Source organism: Aotus nancymaae, unplaced genomic scaffold (assembly GCF_030222135.1).
Source record: "Aotus nancymaae isolate 86718 unplaced genomic scaffold, 86718_ANA_hifiasm-v0.15.2.pri h1tg000079l, whole genome shotgun sequence".
Taxonomy (NCBI): Eukaryota; Metazoa; Chordata; class Mammalia; order Primates; family Aotidae; genus Aotus; species Aotus nancymaae.
The window spans coordinates 21,452,073-21,473,323 of NW_026988494.1; the positions used below are offsets into that span (position 1 = coordinate 21,452,073).

Below are 21,251 nucleotides of genomic sequence, written 5' to 3' on the forward strand. Positions count from 1 at the left end.
TCTCAGCCTCCCAAGTATCTGGGATTACAGGCATGAGCCACCATGCCTAGATAGTTGCTGTTGTTGTTGTTGTTTTTAAGTAGAGATGGGGTTTCACCATATTGGCCAGGCTGGTCTTAAACTCCTGATCTCAAATGATCTGCCGGCCTTGGCCTCCCAAAGTGCTGGGATTATAGGCATGAGCCACTGTGCCTGGCCTAGAACAATTTTTTTAATGAAGATATACATATCAAGATGCAAGCTCCCAGCCAGATACAGTGGCTTATGCCCCCACCATCCCAGCTACTTGGGAGGCTGAGATGGAAGGGTTGCTTGACTCCAGGAGTTTGAGACCAGCCTGGCCAACATAGCAAGACCCCATCTCTACAAAATTAATTAATTTATTGATAGCTCCCACTTTTTAACTCAGTTTCCTCCTTCAGCTAATAGAGTAATACTTCAATGAAGAACAAAAGCCTCCTTGTCCACTAACTATATGCCGCACAAAGGTAAGAGCAATGATTTTCACCCTATACTTCTTAGCACCCAGCACTTGGCTGGAACACTTGGCTCAATAGATACTTGTTGAAGCCCAGGTGCAGTGACTCATGCTTTTCTCATCAATTTGGGAGGCTAAAGCACGTGGATTGCTCAAACCCAATAGGTCAAGATCAGCCTGGGAAACATGGCAAAACCTCATCCCTACAAAAAGCTAGCTGGGCATAGTGGTGCATGCCTGTAGTTTCAGCTACTTAGGAGGCTGAGATGGCAGAACTGCTTAAGCCTGGGAGGTGGAGGCTGCAGTGAGCCGAGATCACATCACTGTACTCCAGCTTGGGTGACAAAACCAGACCCTGTCTCAAAAATAAAAAAAAATTGTTGAAAGAACAAATTTGCAAAGAAGATTCTTGATCACTGAAAACACCTCAAATGGTAGGAGAACTGGTTAATTCCATCATGGTATAGCCATTAATAGTAATATTAGGCAACTGTTAAAAAGGCATGCATAAGAAAATAGCTATAAAAATGTTTGGGGGCCAGGAGTGGTGGCTCACATCTGTAATCCCAGCAGTTTAGAAGGCCAAGGCAAGCAGATCACTTGAGGTCAGGAGTTCAAGACCAGCCTGACCAACATGAAGAAACCTTGTCTCTACTAAAAATACAAAAAATTAGCCGGGCGTGGTGGTACATCATGTAACCCAGTTGCTCAGGAGGCTAAAGCAGGAGAATTGCTTGAACCCAGGAGGCAGAGGTTACAGTGAGCCGAGATTGTGCCATTGCACTCCAGCTCAGGCAACAAGAGTGAAACTCTGTCTCAAAAAAAAAAAAAAAAGTGTGGGGACATATTGGGCTATAGGACTATCAACTGTGTAGTAGATAATATCGGGGATTTTTTATTAATTTCTCTTAAGTGTGATGGTGGTTTGCGGTTATATAGGAGAATTCATGTTAAAATATTTTTGGAGTAATGCCGGGAATGGTGGCTCAGGCCTGTAGTCCCAGCTACTGGGGAGGCTGGAGTGGGAGGATCACTTGAGCCCAGGAGTCCTGTGCTGACCAGGTGTCTGCACTAAGTTCCGTATCAACACGTGACAACCTGGGAGTGAGGGACCACCAGGTTACCTAAGGAGGGAAAACTCCCGTGCTGATCAGTAGTGGAACTGCACCTGTGAATAGCCACTGCACTCCAGCCTGGGCAACAAAGCGAGACCCCGTCTCTAAAAGAAGAAAAATATTTGCTTTTTAAATATTTTGAAACAAAAATATTAAAATAAAAAAATAGTATTTAGGAGTAAAGTGATATGATGTCTACAAGTTATTTTGAAAAGTTATGGTCCCCCAAAACTTAACAATTGTGGTGGATAAAAAGTTATGGCCGAAGAAAAAAAACACCCAAAAACTGAACAATTGTTAAGTTTAGGTAAGGAGAATATCAGTATTTATTGTACTTTTTTTTGTTTGTTTGTTTTTCTGTATGTTTGGAAACATTTACAACAAGAAGTTAGAAAATAAAATGTATGCCATGTAACAAGAGGCTGGAAGAAAGAAAGAAAAAATGTTTCTGTATTTATTTCCTTTCGAATAAATTGTATCTGCATGTTCATTGCCTGTTTTTACTTGCTAGAAATCATTTACGAGTAAATACCTGATAGATTAAAAAGCAAAAATCATATAAAAAGTGTATGATATGGCCAGGTGCAGTGGCTCACGCCTGTAATCCCAGCACTTCGGGAGGCCAAGGCGGGTGGATCATGATATCAGGAGATCGAGACCATCCTGGCCAACATGGTGAAACCCCGTCTCTACTAAAAATACAAAAATTGGCCGAGTGTAGTGGCACACACCTGTAGTCCCACCTTCTCGGGAGCCTGAAGCAGGAGAATCACTTGAACCCAGGAGGCAGAGGTTGCAGTGAGCCAAGATCGGGCCACTGCACTCCAGCCTGGGTGACAAAGAAAGACTGTCAAAAAAAAAAAGTATTGGATATGCAAATAGAATAACAGAAAGTAACTGGCATTCAGAGGTTGAAATCATGTAAGTTTTTTTTAACTTCCTGTTATGTTTTCTTATCTTTGAAAGGCTGATAAAAGTTATTTACAGAAAGTAATTCCCTGCCTAACTTCCTTTATCTTATATACGGCCATGATATATATACATGTATTTACATCTTTATTAGAATCTTGTATGAATCAAGTTATTTTAACATATCAAGTTGCAACTTTGTGTTTCAACTTGGTTAAATTACGTTTTCTTTTATCACTGACCTTTGGGATACAATAAAATAATTAAAATACTGTTCCTAACTTAAAAAAAAACCACCGTATTGGTTGCTTTAATGACATTTTACAAGGGAAATAAAAGATCTTTCCAAACATTTCTCTTTCTTCTTCCCTTGCTTTCTTCCTTTCAAAATAATTAGTTTGTTTATTATTTTGGTAAACAAATAAATCTGTGCTTCTTCTGAACACTCCAATCTAAAAGTATTATATACTTATTGTAAAAATCCAGAAAATATAAAAATACATACAGAAAATTCTGAGACCCATAATTTTACCATCCAGAGATAACTACTGTTTATATCTTGCAATAGTTCTTTCTATCCTTTTTCTCATGTATGAATTTTTCTTGGTTTTTGTACAAGCACGTTACCATGGATGAGTGTGCGTGCATGCATGTACCACACACGTACCACACACATTCGATTGGATGGATAGATCGTTTATTGAAGCCATCTCCTCTTGCAGGACAGTTTATTTTTTTCTTCATTTTTTCCCCACTATCACTAGTGTTTATGAATGTCCTATATATAAACCTTTTCCTGACTTCTGATTTTTTCCTTAGATTTTGTTATTAGAGTTTTCTTGGGTCAAAATATGGGAATTCTTTTAAGCCTCTTAATGTATATGTAGAGCAGCAAACAAGAAAACTTTTCCTCTACGCTGTTAGGCTCAGTACTTGAGGCCTGTGAATTAAACTGACAAGTGGCAGATTAATACGAGGAAAAAATGTTTATTTATGCCAATAAAAGCAGCAGCATATATTATCTGATTACTTTCCAAATATATTTTACTAATTTACACTCCTACTAAGCAGGAGGAGTATTATTATGTCTTTTTTTTTTTTTTTTTTTTTTTTGAGACGGAGTTTCAGTCTTGTTGCCTAGGTTGGAGTGCAGTGGTGCAATTTCGGCTCATCACAACCTCCGCCTCCCAGGATCAAGCGATTCTCCTGCCTCAGCCTCCCAAATAGCTGGGATTACAGGCATGTGCCACCACGCCAGGCTAGTTTTGTATTTTTAGTAGAGACAGGGTTTCTCCATGTTGGTCAGGCTGGTCTTGAACACCCGACTTCAGGTGATCCGTCCACCTTGGCCTCCCAAAGTGCTGGGATTACAGGCAAGAGCCACTGCACCTGGCTGAGTATTATCACTCTTAAAAATCCTTACCAATTTGATAGGTTACAAATTAATTTTCACTTTGAAAATTACTAAGTGAGGCAAAACCTTTTTAAATGTTTATTTCTATTTCCTTTTTCATGAATTATAACTGCATGTTCATTGCCTATTTTTACTTGCTAGAAATCATTTACTAATTTAAATCCTTCAGATTTTACATATTCAATTGTTATGTTAGAATATTTATGAGGATAAAAGGTGAAAAACTTGTGTATTTATCTTACTAGTGTGAAGAGAAATAAGAATTCATTTAATCACCAAATTCCTTAGTAATTTTGAAAAACAGAAGGGCCAGTTCATTTAATCAGGACAATTTTGATTGTTATGCTAGCTGTCTTCAAAGTAAAATTCTGAACTAATGTCCAATACCAAGTTTTTTTAAAAAACAAACTCTGTGGATATTTAAAATTAGAGCTCTAAATTCCAAGGAACCTAATCTTCTAACAGCTTTGTGTGATGTCCCAAATACTTTAGAAATCCCAAATTACAACTTCGTGTTTCAACTTGATTACATTAAGGGCACCTCACCCCATAGCTGTGACCCAAAAACAATATTTTTAAATTTGCTCTCATCTCCTATATTTAACTTTCCCTTTCAGCCACAGCCAATCAAAAGAAAACACCAAATTGCTTGGTGATGTTTCTTCTTCCAAGTATGATACGTTATCTGTTTGTAGAGATTTAAAGCAAAAGAATTTGTTCACAGCTTTTCCAATTTTAAACCACCAACTGATTTGTCTCTGAGATTTATACATGTATTTTCCAGAATTCTATTTCAGTACATACAAAAGGTCCGCTTGTCAGATTACATATTTTTATCTTACGATCTCATTTCCTGTTGTAAAGCAAATTGTCAGTGCCTGGCACACCTGCCAAAACTCGTTCAAGAAACACTTACTGGCTGGAGTCGATTCAACCACCAGTAAAAGTGAAATGTCTCCTTATCTCTGGTTGTGATGACAATTATTTTTAAACCTAGGCTGGATTTTATCAATATTTGACAGAGAGCTTGGATGAGTCTGGGGGAGTTACCCTCAACTCATTCCTGGTGTAGGACCCTCTCACCCTGGCTACCACTCTTCTTTACTTCAATGGAGCCCTGAGACATTCTCTCACCAGGGCAGGCCCCTCGAGACTGTTTTAAATAGGCTGGTTTTGAGAGCTGGGTCTTTTGGCAACCAGATTCATTTGACTAAGCCACCAGGTCCCTGCCTTGAATTAGGGAATTCAGGAATTTGCAGCTGAGGCTAGTACAGGCTCCTTCTATTGGGTTTGAAAGAGGGCAGAGGTGGGAGGTGGGGTAAGGGTGAAGCTGAAAGGGACAGAGGTGGGTCCAGTCAGCTGCCATGTCCCCCCCAACCTGCCCCCGAAGCAACTCAGTCTGTCCTCTGGGTGTGCAGAATGAGCAATAGGCCTACTCCTGGCTGGCATGCTCTTACAGCAAAGTGCCAGCTTTTCCAGACGAGTTTAGGGCCTCGGCTTGGCCCTGAGCCCAGTCATCTGAGTACCAGCTACAATGGCGTCTTGCTGCTGCAGCCCGAGCGGCCCCATATCCGGGCCGCTTTACACTCAGGTGCAACTGGCCCCTCCGCCCACCTGCTCCCTGACCCCAGGCACCTTCACCAGGATCTTAAAGCCCTCAGTGTATAAATGGAGGTGACCGTGCCAGAGAGGCTGAGCCCTGGGGCCTGCCAGGCACTTCAGCAGTAAACTAGAAGAGAGAAGCCCTCCCTAGCTCCAGTGACCTCTGGCTCTGTCCTCCCACCATTCCAACTAACCCAAGTGCCGGAAGACTCAGAGGCCACTGGTTCAGTGCCACCATCCCTAGGCCATTAAGTAGCCAAGGAAGGGCTAGGGCAAGATGTCAGGGTGTTTTAAAACTGTTCTCCCTGTCTCCCTTTCCTCCTGCTGTCTGGGGATGCTGCTCTACCATCTCCTTCCACTAATCTTGCTACTCCTCATTCTCGAATCTTTCTTGGCCAGGCACAATGGCTCATGCCTGTAATCCTAGCACTTTGGAAGGCCGAGGTGGGTGAACCACTTGACATCAGGAGTTCATGACCAGCCTGGCCAACATGGCGAAACCCTGTCTCTACTAAAAATACAAAAATTAGCTCGGCGTGGTGGTGGGCACCTGTAACCTAAGCTACTCAGGCAGTTAAGGCAGGAGAATCACTTGAACCTGGGAGGCGGAGGTTGCAGGGAGCAGAGGTCATGCCATTGGCAAGAGGATCACTTGAGCCCGTGGGGTTGAAGCTGCAGTGAGCTGTGACTGCACCACTGCACTCCAGCTTGAGTGTGACAGAGTGAGACTCCGTTACAAAAACAAATGAACGAACAAAAACCCACAAATCTTTCTTACATACTATCTTATTCCATTCAGGCTGCTATAATAAAGTACCTTAAATGGGTGATTATAAACAGAAATGTATCGCTCACATTTCCAAAGGCTGGAAAGTCCAAGATCAAGGTGCCAGCTGATTTGGTGTCTGGTGAGGTCTGGTTTCCTATAGACGGTGCCATTTTGCTGCTTCCTCTCATGGCAGAAGGGGCAAACAAGCTTCCTCAGGTCTCTGCCTCTTTAATAAGGGCACTAATCCCATTCCTGCAGGTGGAGCCCTCATGACCTGATGACCCCCTCAAAGCCCCACCTCTTAATACCACCACATTACAGATTATGTTTCAATATACGAGTTTGGGAAGAATGCATTCAGACTACAGCACCCAACAACATAGAAGTGCCTGGCAAGCTAGACTTTAGCTTCTGTGTATACCCCAATTACTGACAGAGGCACTGTTTTGAGGATGGGTAGGTGCCTCTGATGTTGGTTAGAAATTCTGGGGACCATGGTGGATTAACTCTACCTGTCGTGTATAACGGGGGAATATGACAACATGAAGATCAGTCTGCATCAATGTGTGACTATTTTTACCTTGATCCAGTGAAACAGAGTTCAAATCATTTAGCTGAAAAAAGGAGCAAGGCCAGGCACTGTAAGTGCTAAGATTACAGGCTCATGTAATCTGGGAAGCTGAGGCGGGAGGATTACTTGAGGCCAGGAGTTTGAGATATGACTGGGCAATAAAGTGAGACCCCCATCTCAAGGGAAGAAATAACAGAAAATAAAAGAAACTCTGAGGCTGACAGTTCAGCCAGAGTAAAGCATGAGTGAAATGTGGAGAGTTTCTTAGTTTTGATGATGGTTATCATAACACAGGCTTTACTTTTCTACCTTGAGGAAAAAAGATTTTGAGTGTGCAGAAGAAAGAGAGGCATAACTTTTCTATCACTTAACCAGTTTCACATACTTTGGATGGTTCTGTTAAATATTCAGCAGGGTAACTTTTTTTTGAGGTGGAGTTTCACTCTGTCACCCAGGCTAGAGTGCAGTGGCGCCATCTCAGCTCACTGCAACCTCTGCCTCCCAGGTTCAAGTGATTCTCCTGCCTCAGCCTCCCCAGTAGCCAGGATTACAGGCGTGTGCCACCAAACCTGGTTAACTTTGTGTTTTTAGTGGAGACAGGGTTTCACCATGTTGGCAAGGCTGGTCTCTAACACCTGATCTCAAGTGATCCACCTACCTCAGTCTCTCGAGGTGCTGGGATTACAGGCGTGAGCCACTACGCCTGGCCAGCAGTGTAACTTTTTTCCTGGAATCCGAGTTCACCTGTTTCAAATTATACTGGGGTGTTGAGGGTCCCCTTGTGGTATGCTTATTGCAGAGGATGTACAGGAAGCCTATCCTGGCCAAGGACATGGCTAGAAAGTCTTTGAACTGGTGTGACCACCATAATCTAGAATCTTCTCACCAGTGGAGAACTCTGCTCCTGAATACCCACCAGTTAGAATGCTGCTTTCAGAGCAGCATGAAACATGCTTTTTTCTTTCTTCATTTTCTGCTTTTTTTTTTCTTTTTGAGACAGGGTCTCCCTCTGTCGCCCAGGCTAGAGTGCAGTGGTGTGTTCACAGCTCACTGCAGCCTTGACCTCCCGGGCTCAGGTGATTTTTGTATTTTTTGTAAAGACGGAGTTTCACCATGTTGCCCAGGCTGGTCTCCAACTTCTGGGCTTAAGCAATCCTCCTGCCTCAGCCTCCCAAGTCCTGGCATTACAGGTGTGAGCCACCACACCAGCCCCCATTTTCTCCTTTCTAAATGTTCTATCGTGAACTTGTATAATCAGAAAAGATAAAATATAAGGAAGAATATAATGAATGCCATATGCATGTTATACTGATAATGTATTTTAGAGATCTATACCTATTGGTGGTGAAAATTTTTGTGGTTTTAAAATTTTTTTCTTGTATTCCACATTTTCTGTATTTATGGGCATTTGTTAATTATAGAACCAGAAAAAAATTTGTAAATAAGATACTACCCAATTTATAAAAACCAATTATAGATGGACTAAAGATTTAAAAAGGAAAGGCAAAACTTGACACGTTTAAGAAAAAAATACTGAAAACGGTATTTATCACCTTGGGATAGGGACGGGTTTTTTAATTAAGACATAAAATATAACCATCATGAAAGAAAACTTGATAAATTCTACTGTAGTATAATTAAGAATTTATGTTCAGGCTGGGTGTGGTGGCTCATGCCTGTAATCCCAGCACTTTGGGAGGCCAAGGCGGGCAGATCACGAGGTCAAGAGATCAAGACCATCCTGGCCAACATGGTGAAACCCCATCTTCACTAAAAATACAAAAATTAGCCAGGCGTGGTGGTGCGTGCCTGTAGTCCCAGCTACTCAGGAGGCTGAGGCAGGAGAATCACTTGAACCCGGGAGGCGGAGGTTGCAGTGAACCGATATCACGCCACTGCACTCCAGCCTGACGACAGAGCGAGACTTTGTCTAAAAAAAAAAACGAATTTATGTTCATCAAAAGACATGATAAAGAAAGTAATATTCCTGGAGAAGATATTCTTCATACATATAATTTTAAAAAGATTAGTCCTTGAATATATAAATAACCCTGATGAATCAGTGATATTTTTAAAATGACAAAATGTACAAAAAATGGGCACAGGACATGAATAGGTATCACACAAAAGAAGAAACACAAATATATTAAAACACATGAAAATATCCGCTCAACCTTATTAGCAATCAGAGGAGCACACAATATCACAACTGAGGTGCCATTCTGCACCCAAAAGAGAGGCCAAAGTTGACATCTGAAAAGTCAAGTGGAGGTAAGAACGTGCTGTTATAAACTGCTGGTGTTCTAGCTAATTTATGCTCGAGTGTGAAAACACTTATTAGCTAATACAGTTGAGCATGTGCCTACCTTGTAACCCAGCAATTACAATTCTAGGTATTTATCCAATGAGAAAGGCTTGAACACGTGTACTTGAAGACAAGCGTAAGAATATTCAAAGAGGCCGGGCGCCGTGGCTCACGCCTGTAATCCCAGCACTTTGGGAAGTCAAGGCAGGTAGATCACCTGGGGTCAAGAGTTTGAGACCAGCCTGGCCAACATGGTGAAACTTCGCCTCTAGTAAAAATATAAAAATTAGCTGGGCATGGTGGCAGGCACCTGTAATCCCAGCTACTCAGGAGGCTGAGGTAGGAAAATCGCTTGAACCCAGGAGGTAAAGTTTGCAGTGAGCCGAGATCATGCCATTGCACTCCAGCCTGGGCAACAGAGTAAAACTCCTTCTCAAAAAACAAAAGCAAACAAACAAAAAACCCAAAAAGAATATTCAAAGAAGCAGTTGTCAGCAAAAACTGGACAGCAAAAGACTATGCTGTCACCACAAAATCTTTTTTGTTTTTTTCTTTTGAGACAGAGTTTCATTCTGTCTCCCAGGCTGGAGTGCAGTGGTGCAATCACAGCTCACTGCAGCTTCAGCCTCACTGGCTCAAGTGGTCCTCCCACCTCAGCCCCGCTCAAGCAGCTAGGACTACAGGCATGGGCCACTAGGCTTGGCTAATTTTTATTTTTTGTATAAATGGGGTCTCACTATGTTGCCCAGGTTGGTCTTGAACTACCAGGCTCATGTGATCCTCCCTACTTGGCCTCCCAAGGTGGTGGGATTACCCAAGGCATGAGCCACTGCACCCAGTGCCACGGAATCTTACACTGCAATGGGAATGAAGCCACCACAGCTACTCATATCAATGTGACTAGCTTTTAGTAATGCAAGGCTGAGTGCAAAAAAAAACAGCCCCAAAAGCTGTTGTACATATAGTATAATACAGTTTCTTAAAACTTAAAAACAAGCCAACCTAAACAGTATATGATTTTGGGGTGCCCACATAATATGATACAAAATATCTTCAAAGAAGATATCACCATCAAATAAATGACAAGCACAAAATACAGAACAGGGGCTGCCTCTGTTGGCGAGGTCCGAGGGAGGGATTGGAAGTCACCCCACAGGGGTAGCTTCAACCACGCAGTGTATTGACTGTGTAATATGTGTAAAGTTTCATGGTTGGTTGGGTCTTTATTGTGTTTTATGACTTAGATATGTGTATATTCTTGTGCACTGTATATTACATCATTTAAATGTGTTAATGACTATGGCAGAAGGAAACATGAGACATATTCAAAACGTGGAAGTAGAGCATCTTCAACTTAAACCCAGACAGACAGACTTGAGATTCCCAACTCTTAAACCCACCTGATCATGATATATGTTTTCTTTTTAAAAGTGCTTCTGGCCAAGCATGGTGGCTAATGCCTGGAATCCCAGCACAGCACTTTGGGAGGCCGAAGTGGGCAGATCACCTGAGGTCAGGAGTTCGAGACCAGCCTGGCCAACATGGCAAAACCACATCTCTACTAAAAATACAAAAATTAGCTGGATGTCATGGCCCATGCCTGTAATCCCAGTGACTCAGGAGGCTGAGACAGGAGAATTGCCTGAACCTGGGAGACACAGGTTGCAGTGAGCCAAGATCGCACCATTACACTCCAACCTGAACAACAGAACAAGATTCTATCTCAAAAACAAACAAAAAAAAAGTGTTTCCAATTTAGGGAAAAAAAATCTATTACAGTCATTGGTATAGAATTAGAGACCCAGACTAATTTTTTACCCCCACCCCTTACTCCTTTGATCTTCCCAAATGATCATGGTTACCACGGGTGCGGCTAAGAGGGAAGAAGGTGCGATGGAGGGCTGGAAGCATATGCTTTTCCAGCATTCCCTATAGAACACTCTTCCAGCCAGACCTGCCCAACCAGAAAGTAGAGGATTGACCAGACCTCAGGGTGTGTCTTCACAGACACGCCAACACCCCTGACCTGGCCAGCTGTTCCTTTGCCTAGAGTCACTTTTCGGGCTGCCTGGAGTCACTCTTCAGGCTGGAATTACACATAAGGGCATTGTTTTATTGTGATTTTTTTTTTTTTGAGAGGGAGTCTAGCTCTGTCACCCAGGCTGTAGTGCAGTGGCGCGATCGTGGTTCACTGCAACCTACGCCTCCCAGGTTCAAGCAATTCTCTTGACCTAGCTTCCCGAGTAGCTGGGATTACAGGTGCCTACCACCGCACCCCACTAATTTTTGTATTTTTAGTAGAGATGGGGTTTCACTGTGTTGGCCAGGCTGGCCTCGAGCTCCTGACATTGTGATCTGCCTGCCTCAGCCTCACAAAGTGCTGAGATTACAAGTGTGAGCCACTAGGCCCGGCCAGGGCATCGTTTCTAGAACCCACTCAGGATCTCCTCTGGCCTACCCACCAGTGCACCCACAGGGCTCAGTCCAGCAGGTGGCACAAAGACCTTCTAGACAGAGGTGCTAGCAGTGCAGGGGCGAGGCTGGGACCCCTCAAGCCTGGGCGGCTGGAAGGAGGAAGGAGGTCAAGGACAGTTAGGTGAGGAGTGGGAAAAGCAGTTGCCTTCTAGAGGAGTGGAGAACCAGGGGGTCTCTGCCAGTGACTACAGCAACCATCAGAGACCCATGGGAGGGGATACTGCAGGGATGGTGGACTCTCTCTCTCTCTCCTCTCCCTCCTTCTCTCCCTCTCTCCTCTCCCTCCTTCTCTCCCTCTCCCTCTCTCTCTCCCTCTCTCTCTCTTTCATATTTCACTGATGAGGCACCTGGTAGGGGGTTGCCAGGAAATGGCATTCTGGAAATGAATCCAGGTCTTCAATTTCCAGTCCAGCGCATTACTATTTTTTTTTTTTTTTTTTTTTTTTTAATGAGACCGGGTCTCACTCTTTTCATCCAGGCTGGAGTGCAGTGCCTCACCGCAGCCTCAACTTCCTGGGTTCAGGTGATTCTCCCACCTCAGCCTCCCAGATAGCTGGGACTACAGTCATGGGCTACCATGCCTGGCTAGTTTTTTGTATTTTTTATAGAGATGAGGTTTTGCCATGTTGTCCAGACTGGTCTTGAACTCCTGGGCTCAAAGGATCCACCCACTTCAGCTTCCCAAAGTGCTTGGATGGCAGGTGTGAGCCACTGCGCCTGGCCCCCTGTGCACTGTTATGACAATTTTCCTTCTCTCTTCCCTTCTCCAGAATTCCACCCAGGACCAACGCTTCACAATGTATTGAAAATGGAGAAAGAACAGAGCTCCAGCCATTTGGAGTGATACGGAGGCACTATCAACCCAGTACAAAGGTCCTTAACATTCCAAAGCAGAAGCTATCGAACCTATAGGACTCACACAAAGGTAAACGAAGCTAAGATTCAGAAATCCTCAACAAGAAGCACAGTGGCCAGTCTAGATTTTACACCAGGTCACTCCTGCTTCATGTGTGCCCCGGGTGTCTGGCCACTGACAGCTGATAGCTTTTCTGTTGTTTGTTTTCCACCTGTGTGCAGGTGAGCAAAAGCAGGAACAAAGTTTCCTCCCATCGAATAGCAACCACCCCTGCCTTGCTTCTTCACGGCCTTCCCTCTCCTCAGCCACCGTGGCCTCTAGCGCAGGTAGCCAGAATTAATCACCAGTGGGGCTGAAGCCATAGCTTGTTCCCTGGCTGCAGGCCAGGCTCTCAAGATGTGCGTCAGAAACGCCGGTGAGTGAAATTCCAAAGCAGTGTGAGTCACCAGGGGCTGAGAAGGACCGGCCGGGATAAGAAGAGCTCGAGGTGGACAAAACAGGGCCCTGAGGGCCAGAGGCTGCACTAGGCATCAACAGTGCTCACCTGGCCGAAGACGGAGCAGGCCCTGCCGTCTAAGTGCTTTATCTCTGGGCTCTGCACAGCCCTGGAGGAGGAGGGAACTGACAAGGAGGCCAGCCCCCGGTCACACCCTGGGATGCAGGAATCATGTCCCTCCCCTGCCTTCTCATAAACTGTACTTTGGATCCCAGCCCTTAAAACTCTTGTGTTGTTTCTTCCCACAGACCTGGCCCAGGACACTGCTTCAGGACAGGGAACAGCGACAGGCCAGCAGAGCCCCAGAGGCAAGGTGGCAGGTAAGGCTACAATCCTTGGGCCCTCACTCTGTGCCCAGGGAAAAGAGGAATCTCCAAGTCCTGGCTTCTCTAACCTATCTTCACCTGGTCACTCACAGCACTGCACAATTTCCAGTTCTCACAATGAGATCTCTTCCAAAGGAGGGGCATGTGAAGGCAGTACGAGGGCTGGGTGCGATCAGCAACCAGGCATCTTACCCGTCAAGGCCCAGCAGCAAGCTGGGGCGGCCAGAGCTGGGCCAGGAGGTGGAGGGCTTCCTCCCATCATGAGGGTGTCCAGGGGGAGTATCTGCAGTCGCCATGTGCCAGCACCAGGCCTGGATGCCACTTTCTCCTTGTGAGCCTGGCCAGGACAGAAGGGAAGGCCCCTGAAATCAGGTAGATGACACTGCACCCACCCTCCGTAACCCATTGAATCCTCTCCATCAGAGGGACCACTGGCCAAGAGGAGCACAGGTACAGCTTGTGACACAAGGGCCACCTCTGCCCTCATGTCTATGCTATTTCCTGCCCCTCCCCAACTGAAGAGTGCTCTCCAGCATCTCTGTTGTCCTGCTGCTCCTTCCCTCTTTTTTTTTTTTTTACTTGAGATAGAGTCTCCCTCTGTCAGGCACATTACAGTGCAATGGTGAGATCTGGTTCACTGCAGCCTCTGCCTCCCGAGTTCAAGTGATTCTTCTGCCTCAGCCTCCCAAGTAGCTGGGATCACAGGTGTGTGCCACCATGCCAGGGTAATTTTTTTGTTTTTAGTAGAGACAGGGTTTCATCATGTTGGCCAGGCTGGTCTTGAACTCCTGACCTCAGGCAATCCACCGGCCTCGGCCTTCTAAAGTGCTGGGATTACAGGCATGAGCCATGCATCCAGCCACATTTCCACATTCTTAACTCTCTACTGGGCAAGGATTGTCCCCTGGAGTGGCTGTGGACAGGGCAGGGCTCTGGGGCTAGTTTCAGCTGAGACACTCCTGCTTCTCTGTTCTATCTCCCTAACATGTCTTAGGATAACATCATGCCATCAGAATATCAGAACCTAGGGCTCATCTAAGGAAACTGCCGAGGTTCAGGCAAACGAGAGGTAACTGAAGGCCAGAGGTCAAATCTGGCATCAGAACCGTAGCGCAGGGGTCTGTCGCAACTGCAAACTAGTCGTGATTTTGCATAGACCTCGGTTTGCTCAACTGTAAGATAAAGAGGGTGATTTTGACATAAATGAAGAATAATGGGCCAGGCACAAGGGCTCAGGGCTGTGCTGTGTGTCTGTCTCCCCGAGAGGCTCTGAGCCATCCACCTGCTGAGAACCCTCACCCTGCCCGCCTGCTTTCCAGCCCTGGCAATTCACATCCCCTCTCAGAGCTTCGGTTTCCTTCTCTGCCAAGTGGGGATAAGAATAGTTCCTCCATCTCATGGGATTGTTTTGAAATTTAAATAAAGTAATACATGCGGCACAACCCCAGACATGTCATAAACGCTCAATAAGGTATTTAGAATTATTATTAAACTCAAGCTCCTTGACCACGTGGTAGTGTATCATCATTTTATCATCCTTACCATCTCTTGCACAGGGTCTGGCACTAGCAAGCATTTACCATGTATTTGATAAATGAAAAAAGGAAAGGATAAATGAAGGAAGAACAAACAAGCCTCATGTTTTTCAGAGAAAAGAGGAAGCCAAGTTAAGCAAGGGGACTTGGGGTGCTGCACAGACAGGTCAGGTGTATTCTGTCCCAGAAGGGCTGCTGGTGCCCCCATGCCACCTTTGCCCTCCATAACCGCCCCCCCACCACCTTGCAGGCCTGCAGCTGGGAGGCAGCCTGAAGGCAGGCCATCATAGCTGGACCTCGGACTTGATACCTCCCAGTCCCCGGCTCTCTGGGCGTCAGTTCTGCATCTGTGAAGGGATGGCCACTGTGAAGCTTTGCAGAGGTGGCAATGCATGAGTCTCCTCTAAGGAGACTCTCTCCTCCAGCCAGGCTTCCACCAGCAGCTGCCAGGGGGCTCTCTGCTGGCGCCTCCCAGAAGGAGGAGGAAGAGGGGGTGTTGGGAGGAAGATTATGTGACTCAGAGTCAATGTCTCCAGGCATATGGTGAGGCACAGACAACCAGAAGGTTGAGACGTGCGTTTAGTGGCCTTTGAGGGACCCTGAACCATGTGTCCAGTGGGCAGCACAGCAGCAGCCTGTGGTCCCTGCCGCTCAGCCCAGGCCCCTGCATCCCAGACCATCTGGGGTCCAGCCTGTTCCACAGAAAGCTTCCAGCTCAGCACCAGCTCCTTCCCCTCCGGAACCTGCGCCAGCTGCCCGTGGTCTGGCCTGCCTGCCTGCCTCCCCACACCTCACTTCATGCCTCGTGGAGCGGTCAGAGACTGTGTCAGAGGGGAATAGCCATGTCCTGCAGAGCAATGCTTTGGCTGTGACAAGTCAGAATGGACTCTCAGTATTCTCCACCCAAGCCCTTTTTCTCTTCTTAGCTTAAAAATTATCACTCTGGAGGGGGTTGGATTCCCCTGGGTGAGCTCAGAGGTGGCTGCTAACTTGGGCAGATGGGAGCCTGAGAGAGGGCTGTGGGTCCAGAGAAGACCAGAGGCAACGCAGCTGCCCTGCGGGTTTCCCATCACTATCGCCACCTCAGGAAACTTTTGGCCAGTATTCCCTGCCCTCCTCCACCCAGGGCCCATCCAGGCTTGAATACTGCCCACCAGGGCCCCTGGGGATCTGGTTGTCCCAGCCTGCTCATTTGTAAGCCGTCCAAGCCAGAGCCACGTGCATTTATTTTTATAGAAATCTCTGCTCAGGAAGTGGGGAAAGGATATGACAGATAAATAAAAGGGAGGAAGGGAAGTGAGGAGGGAAGGAGGGGAAAAGAGGGGCCTGCGAAGATGGGCTAGAGGGGTCTTCCATGGATGAATGAGTCTGGTGGAGAACATAGAGCCCTGGAGAGTTGGGGGGCATTTTCTTCTTCCAGCTATAAAAAGTCAGGGCCAGAGACTCCTCAGGTATTATCCAGGCCAATTACCTGTTTTCCTGAAGACCCCATAGGGACAGGAACTCAGCTCCTGACTCCACTCAAGGGTTTTGACACCATTCTCTGGCTTGTGTTGTCATTTGGGGGTCCATGTATCCAGAAGGCAGAGGGTACGGGGGATAGCTCGGCAGGATCCAGCCTGGAACTCTGCAAGAGTAACGCAGAACACAGATGAGAACCACAGCCCCTCCCAGGTGGCCCCTGGTAATCCTTTAAGCTGGATCTAAAGCAACTACAACCCTAAACTCATTCCTAGTTACTGACATCCAGCAATGCCCCGGGAAGGGTCAAAGTTCAAGTTTAGCTGACCTTGATAAGAACTCCAAGTGTTTACCACACAGATTCTGCACCCCCAGTCAGACAGCTTCATTGAAACCAGCCTCATTGCAATATGATCATGTTTTGAAGGAGCCTGTTCTGTTCCACGCACTCCTTTATCTGGAAGCAGTAAACAAGAATATGCATGCGCAGTGGACCACTTATAAAGGTCAACAAATAACTTCCTCATCCCTGACATCAACTGTTATCCCTGTGAGCAGAACCAACTACGGAGGGAGAGAGGTGGATCAGAGGAGGAGAAACGGGGGGCTCCTGGACACACTCCCTCTGCCCCCTCTAAATACTGCAGCCACATGGAAACCCGCGGGGAACAGTTGGAGTTTTTTATAATCTTTATTTGTTAACAGTTCAGGCTATTTTTTTTCCATGCTGCAAGAGATGCTAATGCCTCATGAAAAAGTTGTGAAAAAAAACAAGTTTATTTCGGGGTGACCAGCCTCCTCAAAGCTTCTCACTCCCAGCTCTGCAGGGCTTAAGGAATGGGGCCTGCCCTCTCTCAGGAGGTTTGCAGCTTGGTCGAAGCAAAGGATTCTTAGACCTGGAAGCCCTGGCTGCAGTCTGCATTTTTGTCTTCCTCTTATACCTTCTCTGCCCAGAAAACAAGGTGGAAGTCACAGGATCTAGCTTCTTTCATGCAGGCCTGCCTGATGGTAGCTTCCAGACCCCCTCTTGAGATATCACCATACCAGGGGACTAGGGATGGATCAGCGATCATTGATATATACCATGCATTTCCTTTGTATGTATTGTTTCATGGCATTAAAGGTGGTACTTGGAACTCTTGAAAGACACAAATCGGGCCGGGTGTAGTGGCTCACGCCTGTAATCCCAGCACTTTGGGAGGCCAAGGTGGGAGAATCACTAGGTCAGGAGATCGAGACCATCCTGACCATGGTGAAACCATGTCTCTACTAAAATACAATTAGCCGGGCATGGTGGCAGGTGCCTGTAGTCCCAGCTACTCAGGAGGCTGAGGCAGGGGAATCGCTTGAACCTAGGAGATGGAGGTTGCAGTGAGCTGAGATCGTGCCACTGTACTCCAGCCCAGTGACAGAGCAAGACTCCGTCTCAAAAAAAAAAAGACACAAACCAATGTTCCACTTTCTTTACTGAAGGGGGAGATGCTTCAGAGATGCAGTAAATGTTTCATGCAGGCCTTGGCCAGCTGTGACTTCCTGGGAGGCAGGGCCAGTGTAGGGAGGATTGGGGGAATGGGCACAGGGGTCTGCGTGCCAACACCTCTGTCAGCAGGGACTAGGCACAGCCTGGCCAGACTGGACTGGAAGTGGATTCTTCAGGTCCTGCGTGGAGCAGCTCTGGCGGGTGCATGTAGGATGAGAGGCTGGCCAGCCAGGGGGACTCCACTGTAAGAACTCTGACTGGTGCTCCCTGTCTCGGCCTTCATATTTCTGGGAGACCCACAGGGCACTAGAGCCAAGGTGGGCATGGGATTTTTCTTTCTTTCTTTTGGGGGAAATGGGTTCTTGCTCTGCTACCCAAGCTGCAGTGCAGTGGTACGATCATAGTGCACTGCAGCCTTGAACTCCTGGGCTCAAGTGATCCTCCCGCCTCAGCCTCTAGAGTAGCTGGGACTACAGGCATGCACTACTGTGTCTGGTTCTACATGGGATTTTTTGACCTTGGGGGATTAGACTCTTACCCTCTGTGCTGTCTGTCCTCCACACAAGGCCGAGATGGCAGGGGCACAAATGGGAGGTGGCTCCCCCTTTACCCAGGGCATGGGGCTTAGGTCTAAGAGGGGAAGCAGGCAGAAGTGGAGAAGTTAGAAGGGTCTCAGCGCTGGAAGGGACAGGAAGAAGGTCAGTAGCCATCCCTGTCTTCAGGTAAGAGATAATGTTATCTCTCCAATGGGAGACCAGAGAGATTAAGGTTCTTGCCCAAAGTCACACGGCCACTTCCAAGGCTGGCACTGAGTTCAGTGGCTGCTCCTGTGCCTTGGTTTCCATTCCCTCCTGGAAGCTGCCTCTTCTCGTGGCTTCTCTGGCTTCCCTGTCCCTGAGGGGGTTGTCACAGAAATGCCCCTCCATCTCCCTGAACCGCACAGTGCCAAGAGCCTCCAGAGCTGCCTGCCTGGCCTCTCTCATCTCTTCCTTGATCACTCCCAATCTCTCCTGAAATTCTAGACTTTTCTTTGGCTAAACTGGTCCCAAGACTGTGACTGACCATTTAAAGAAACTGAAGGTGGGGACGATTGCAGAATTAGATTCTCTTTCTGTCTCTTACCATGTGTTTAAACCTCACTCTCTCTCCAAAAAATACCTCCCTCCTTCCATTCTCAGCCATGGTGGCCATCAGCTGATCTTTTTCTGAGTCCTAATTTGGGTCAGGAGATGTTTCAATGAAAAGAATGACCAAGAAAATACAGACCTTCCATGCCAGGCACGCAGAGAGGATGTCAGGGTCAGAATGAGTCTTGGAGGTCACCTAACCTGGCCCTTGTCCATGAGAAAGTGAGGCCCAGAGAGGGGAGGAAATGATCCAGTGTCATGCAGTTTTGTGCAGGCAGAACCCAGGCACCGATGCATGACTGACCGCTCCTTTCCAAATCGCCAAACCAGCTCAGAATGTACAAATGCCTGCAGCACGTGATGCACCAGGACCCCAGTTTCAGCCTCTCATCTAGTCCCTTGACTTCCTGGGGTGGCCTTTGTCTTAGCCCCCCGGCTGGGATCTCACCCTTGGCTGGGCCCAGACGGCAGGGGCCACTCTCTTGTCCTGAGGAGAGCCCTCCATCTGAGCTGAACGGCCTTGGAGTAATTTGCAATGTGCTCATTCCCTTTCTTCCCTCTGTCTTTCCTGTACCGCCCCATCCACTCCCGTCCCTCCCAAACAGGAGCCTGGAACGAACACAAAGCAATGCAAGCCTGGAGGAAAGGGCAGGATGGCCCCCAGAAGACCCCTTCGGAAAGCATGTGAGTAGCTACTGTGTGCCGTCCTCTCTTCTTCCCATTCATTCATCCGTGAGCTTTTATTGAGCATCTCCTGAATGTTCGTGGAAGCACTAGACTGCAGGCACTAGACCGGCATAAAAAATACTTTTTTTTTTTTTTTGAGACAGAGTCTCACTCTTCAGCCATTGCACTGGTGTGCAGTGGTGCAATCTCAGCTCATTGTAACCTCCACCTCCCAGGTTCAAGTGAGTCTCCTGCTTGAGCCTCCAGAGTAACTGGGATTACAGGCACACACCACCATGCTCAGCTGAGTTTTGTATTTTTAGTAGAAAGGGGGCTTCACCTTGTTGGCCAGGATGGTCATGAATTTCTGAGCTCAAGTGATTCACCCGCCTTGGCCTCCCAAAGTGCTGGGATTACAGGTGTGAGCCACAGCACCAAGTCAAAAATACCTTTTGAATAAGCATTATCTTTTTTAAAAAATTTAAAAAAAATTTTTTTTTTTTTAATAGAGATAAGGTCTCATTACATTGCCCAGGCTGGTCTCCAACTCCTGGGCTCAAACTATTCTCCCACCTTGGCCTCCCAAAGTGCTGGGATTACAGGAGTGAGCCACCCACCTGGCCTAAACCAGCATCAGCATGCTGCTTCCTGGGCTGTGAGCGGGCGCCTTAACTGGGGAAAGAGACACCTCCATGCTGGCTCTTAGGAAAGCTCTCCCCTGCCAATCACAGCAAATTCTCAGTACGGTCAAGGACAGAGAAAAACCCAACAATAGAGTGGTATGATTGGTATTATTAGGGGAGCACAACAGGAAACGTATACTTTGTCAGGTGTAAGAAAGTATTCATGGAAGCCTTCCTGGAGGAAGTGATATCTAGGCTGACATTTGTATGATGAGTATGAATTCATCTGGTGAAAGGAGTAGAAATAGAAAGAGTAGACTGGGCCTGGTGGCTCACGCCTGTAATCCCAGCACTTTGAGAGGCCACGGCAGGCAGATCACCAGAGGTCAGGTGTTTGAGACCAGCCTGGCCAATATGGTGAAACTATGTCTCTACTAAAAATATAAAAATTAGCCAGGCGTGGTGGCACATGCTCGTAGTCTCAGCTACTCGGGAGCCTGAGGCAGAAGAATCACTTGAACCCAGGAGGCAGAGGTCGCAGTGAGCTGATATTGAGCCACTGTACTCCAGCCTGGGCTACAGAACGAGACTCCATTTCAAAAAAAAAAAAAAAAAAAAATGTTCAGGCTGAGGGAACTGCTTGTGCAAAGTCCCAGAAGCTTCCCGTCTTCTTGTGGAAACCCGATGGTATCCCTTAAGTCCTGGACAGGGAGGCCAAGCGACTCTAGGCTTTCCAGCTCCAGTTCCTTCACCCTGTGGGGGTTCTGCATCTTGAAATGCCTCTACTTTTGCTCAGGCTGGTTCTGAACTTTGCCCCAACTGCAGGGTAGGGACACCACGTGCCCCAGCCTGCACAAGGCTGGGGGTGGGAGGCGGAGCTCACGTCACAAGGCCCACGGGGTGGGCTCTGCAGAGGCTCTAGTGTTCCAGGAGAGGGGTGCCATGAAAGTGCGGTTAGTAGCCCGCAAAGTGTTGAAGGGTAAAGCCGCCTGTGAAGCAAAGGGAAGGTCCAGGTTAGAGGAGGGGCTGAGCCAGGGGGTCTG

The 21,251-nt window shown here is 46.9% G+C and overlaps 1 long non-coding RNA gene across 4 annotated transcripts in view; it reads right to left on the reverse strand.

Moving 5' to 3' along the window:
• LOC105705404 (uncharacterized) overlaps positions 1-21,251 on the reverse strand; it is a 42,937-nt gene that overhangs the window by 18,356 nt on the left and 3,330 nt on the right. For all 4 annotated transcript variants that reach the window (XR_001104666.2, XR_010339592.1, XR_010339593.1 and 1 more), the window contains exons 3-4: positions 16,323-16,478; positions 13,509-13,653 (exon numbers count right to left, since the gene is read on the reverse strand). This is a non-coding gene — a long non-coding RNA (uncharacterized LOC105705404). The remainder of the gene's footprint in view (positions 1-13,508; positions 13,654-16,322; positions 16,479-21,251) is intronic.